Source organism: Cryptomeria japonica, chromosome 6 (genome assembly GCF_030272615.1).
Source record: "Cryptomeria japonica chromosome 6, Sugi_1.0, whole genome shotgun sequence".
Lineage (NCBI taxonomy): Eukaryota > Viridiplantae > Streptophyta > Pinopsida > Cupressales > Cupressaceae > Cryptomeria > Cryptomeria japonica.
The window spans coordinates 574,149,372-574,153,940 of NC_081410.1; positions in this window are offsets into that span (position 1 = coordinate 574,149,372).

A 4,569-nucleotide genomic window follows, 5' to 3' on the forward strand; every position below is an offset into this window, starting at 1 on the left:
AAGCGACTCAGACTAAAGATTGACGAATGCATCTTCTTGTATATTCTTAAGGCAAATTTGGAAGCCTAAGTAGGAAATAAGAACTTCTTAGTATGAAATTGTATTATTCATTTGCATTATAATGATATATCTATGAATGTTTTTATATCCATATTTGATGTTTTCTTATATCTTGTATAAATATGCTTAGAGTTTGAAATTTAAGTTTATTTATGAATAAAGAGTAGTTTAGGTTTAGATCCTAGATTAACGACTTTACATATCTAGGATAATGGAGGCTTAGGAAATTTGAACATTGTAAACCTTATTAGCATCCTATCAGGGCTTCAAGCTGATGGCTTCTTCTGAATTTTGGTCTTAAAATCCTGACTTTTGAAGTACTCTATATTTTTTTTTTTGCAAGGTGGCAATGCCACTTGATATATTTTATTAATAATAAATAATTTTTACAATATATTTAAAAACTGGTTCAAACTAAGCTCCTAGAGAAAAGAAACAACAAGAAAAACTCTGGTCATTTCTCATTAACATGATTATAAAAGAGAAGTAGTGAACAATCCTCTAGTCGGAGCTAGTTACAAAATAGAGATCAGCAAAGGAGCATGCAGGCTCATTTACACATAGGAGCATGCAAGCTCATTTTACAAAATAGGAGCATGCAAGCTTATTTACAAAATAAGTTCCTGGGATATCTTGAAGGCCCTGCAAAAAAGAACTCCTGCAATCAAAATTGACATGACCCTGCACCAAAAAAAAACTGCAACCAAAATATATATATACTACAGAACGCAAAGAATTTACAAGAAACGCAAGATTCCAAAACATGACTGACACCAATGACATTAGATCTACAGTCTGCCATTATAGACAAATGCCAAAGGAGAAGAAGTGAATGCGGAAATGCTAGAGAGAAATGAAGCCCAAAATTTTTATGCTGTAAATGACAAGAAAGAGGAGATATATCATAAAAAAAACTGACAAACCAAAAGAAGTGGCGTATAGAGATAATCATGAAAACAATGCTACACCAAAATTTAAATGACACATGAAGGATGAATTCCCAATGTGAAAATAAATATCTCTAGATTTCGCACCAGAAGAGAGTACCAAACACACAAACAACATCAATAACAACCAACTCATCATTAATGAATGCCAAGTGATGATCAAGTAAAGCAAAGTACCTCAAATCAAAACCAAATAGAATTATGAAAAGAAATACATCACCAAGAGAAGAGAATATCAACTCGTATAAACAAGCAATCATATAATAAAAAAGATTAAATCCTCCACTCTCTATATGCTATAATGAATAGGTTTGGGAAGCTCATCAAATCACCCCCCAATTGAGAGGAATCGATAACAATTTTGTCACAACCCATATTAGCGAGGCAATCAGCTAATGCATTACCTTCATGATAAACATGTGAGATGATGAGGTGCTCAAACGTATCAAGAAGATTCCATATTTGTTCAAGAATATACCGGAAATGCCAATTATCAACTTTTCTTGCCTTGCAAGCATTAATGACAATACCTGAGTCTCCTTCAATATGAAGGTATTTGAAATTCAAATCCTTAGCCATAACAAGACCTTCTAAAAGAGCACAAGCCTCAGCCATATTATTTGTGCCAGGAGAAATTGGCATAGCTTTTAATGCTAATAAAGAACCCAAATGATCACAAAAAACTATCACTATTCCTGAATCACTAGGATTTCCCCGGGAGGATCCATCAAAATTCAATTTACAAAAAGGGGCATTAGGAGGATGCCATTTTATGGAATTTCTATCTACAAGTATTTTCCGAATCCTTGGAAAGGCAGGTGATACAGGAATAATGATACTTTTCCAAGAAGAGATCATAAAATTGTCCCAAGAAGAGAACTCTGAATTCATGTTAAAATATTTCTGGACATGAGCATTAACTTGGTCAATAATACTTCTTTCCAAAATACAAAGAACAACCGATAAATCCGATGAGTCACATCTAAAAATGCGCTTGTTTCTTTCCCACCAAATGACCCATATGACTGAAGAGGGAATTATAAACCACAAACAAGCAAATAGAGAAGATGAATACAAAACTGGCCAAGACTGAAACATGTCCCATAAAGATAAAGGTAAAGGGAATGAAAGAGATAACTTTTGGAGGACAAAATGCCAACAACTACTCACAAACTCACAATGAAGAAAAATATGATTGACATGTTCAAGAGCTTTACCACATAAGACACAAGAAAAGGAGGCTGCAATATTAAATTTGACTAAATGATCACTAGTCAAAATTCTATTTTGCAGCGCGAGCCAGGAAAAAACACCAGCTTTAGGTAATACTGAATTATTCCCACATAACAAAAAGGCTCGATGACGAGCATTTTGATTGGCTATTTGTTGAAGTACTCTATATTGATTTTGTATTAAGATTTAATTCTAGGCCATAGTGGGGAAGCTATCTTCAGACAAAGATCAGTTAATTCAATTATTGAACAAGATTATCTCAGTTTCTTCTTCCTTAGAAAAAAATGGTTGGGTCTTCTTTGGAGTTTGATCTTAACATTGCTCAAGGCATACAACAATCAAAGTACACATTTTGTTGCCTTTATGTAATAATGGAAAAATTCTATCACTATGTAAAAGAGAGATGTTCAATTTGAATAGGCTTTAGTGTTCTTATTTCTAAATGCATTCCTTGATACTCTTTTTGAATGTTATTTTCCTTTCTTATAAGATCGCCACCTTACACATATTCTATTTTAAGCATTTATAGTTCCCTCCCGCGTTTAGTTGGTTGGGAGGCGATTAAATCTTTTAAGGATTGTTAACATGCTATTTTTTGATGCAGACCACATTTTGAACATGGAGGTTAGTTTTCAAAGAAATAACATACTATGTTCAAACATAGTTTATAAAGATAAAGGGGAAAGCAAGATACATATTCAACAAGGCAATTTATGAAAAGTCTGTCAATATCTCCAATAACACCATATCATCTTATTGTGAACTTGTGGTATTTTTATTATTAATTAGTCTTTGGGATTGAATTATTCTGCTATCCATTTCTGCAAAACAAATTTGACAAAGCCAAAAACTAATCTTTCACTCTCTAGCAGGAACTTAGTTGCCCTGCAGCCCTTGTTTTTTTTATGCATTCCTTTAGAAGATTATTAAGTAGTAATATCACATCTTCATCATTCACTCTTTACAACATGTTATAAAGATATAAATAATAAATAACATATAACTTAAGCATCTCTTATATAGCGTCATGATCCATGGAAGTGGAGGGAGTAATATTATTATGGATATATTTTATGTGATCCCACAGTTTTAGATGAAACAATTGTATATGCTATGTATTTCAAGAATTATTACATCATAGTTTATTAATTTTTTGTATGTAGAGCACTTAAGAGATTGCATTGATATATTATAGCCTAAAATGATAAGAAAATATAAGATATGAAAAAGATATTTCCTAGCATTCACCTATCAACTTGGATGTGTTGGTGCTATTTGTTTGGCCCCATAATGCATTAAATGAAAATTATGCCTACCTATTACTTTTCACAAAATGTTGTAATTGACATTTTTGTTTTAAAAATTGTTTCATGATCAAATGGATTGGATATTTATAAAATTGGGAGAATTTATTATGGAGGGATCCTATGTGACCCTATAGGTACATAGATGAAATGTTGTAGGTTCCATGGATTTCAAGAACTAGTCCATCATAGTTTGATATGTTTTTGTACTTTGGGCTCTTAAGATGTTATATTAGAATAGTGTATCCTAGAAGAATAGGGATAAATGAGGTATGAAATTGGACCTTTCCTAGCATTCATCGACCCACCTAGATGTGCTAGAATTTTCATTGAATCGCACCATGACACACAAAAATGAAATTATTCTTTCCTATTTTGTTGAAAATTATGGATTCAAGATTTTAAAAACTAAGAAAGATAATTATAGAGGGACCCTACATGAAATTTTAGGATCAAAGAAAATATTTGCAGGTGCCATAAATTTAAGCAACTTGTCTTCCATAGTTCAACCTTTTTTTTTTTTCACTTAAGGCTCTTAAGAGATTATGTAGGAATTGTGTAGCCTAGAACAATTGAGATAGATAGAGTATGAAATAAGACCTTTATTAGTGTTCATCTAAGCACTTGGATGTTTCATCACTTTTGTTTGGTTCCATGACACAAGAAACAAAAATTATGATTGACTATAGCTTATTGTTGAACACAACTGATGCTTTTTGTAGCTTTTGAAAATTTATCATCATAAGCAATTGGATTGGATACTTAAAAAAAGTTAGAGAGGTTATTATGGAGGTAACGCCAACATATTTTTTTGTACATGTTCATCCTCATGGAATCATTTTATTAAGTTGGTGAACTTGATTCTGCCATTCAATTTAATTATTATTTTTGTTTGTTTTGTGTTTAAATTAATTTTGTTCCAGTTTTGGTCATAGATGAATCATTTTCATTTATGTTTCCATTTGTTTACCTTATATTTTTATTTTTAAATCTAATCTAGGATTTTTCAAATGAATGGATTTGGA